This window comes from Somniosus microcephalus, unplaced genomic scaffold (assembly GCF_052327205.1).
Source record: "Somniosus microcephalus isolate GS21.2 unplaced genomic scaffold, FLI_Smic_1.0 scaffold218, whole genome shotgun sequence".
NCBI lineage: Eukaryota > Metazoa > Chordata > Chondrichthyes > Squaliformes > Somniosidae > Somniosus > Somniosus microcephalus.
This window is the reverse complement of record NW_028225405.1, coordinates 192,485-193,341: the sequence shown is the minus strand read 5'-3', so window position 1 is coordinate 193,341 and position 857 is coordinate 192,485.

The following is an 857-nucleotide window of genomic DNA, read 5'->3' as shown; positions in this document are numbered from 1 at the left end:
AGGAGGGGCGGGGCCTGTTCAGAGGGGGAGGATGATTGACAGAGGCCCAGGGGTTGTACTGAGCATGCGCGATGCGGGCTGGTCGCCTGTGGAGCAGGAGAGGGCGGGGCCAGCTGCAACTTTAGAGTCACAAAGGGACCGAGTGTCTTCAAATCTCTCCCCTCCTCTTCTAATTTTCTGTAAAACCAGTTTATAAAAGTCATCACTGAAAGTACATAGAAGATAGGACCCGGGCCCAGTGCCTGATTGACGGGAGGTTCCGACCAATAGGGAGCGAGTGGGGCGGGGCTGGAGGAGCGAGCCGGCGGCGGGTCCTCCAACCAATCGGGGAGCCCGAGGGGCGGGACTTGCGCCGGCTGATTGGGACAGAGGAGGCTGACGGGAGATTTAATTTAAATGAATTTAATTTCCCGCCTGCTCCAACCGCCCACCCTGCCACGTCACGACGTCGCCGGCGTGCACTGACTGACACTGAGCTCTCCACCAATGAGCGAGGGGAGGCGGAGCCTGGAGGACCGACCGAGGGGCTTTGGTCCTCCAACCAATCGCGGCGAAGGAGGAGGAGGGACCTGGGATCGGCCCGCCGCCATTTTGTAAAGCGGCCTGGTCAGAATCTGTGATTCTGGGAAAGTTTATTTTTAATGTTCCTTTACCATTTTACAGCTCAAACTAATTTTATTTTACAGAAGATACTTGTTTTAAACATGGAAACATGGAAGATAGGAGCAGGAGTCGGCCATTCGGCCCTTCGAGCCTGCTCCGCCATTCAATGCGATCATGGCTGATCGTAAAAAAAGCAGTTTGTTTTTAAATTGATGAAACAGAAACAAGAAACCCTGTGGAGCAAATGTGAGTGA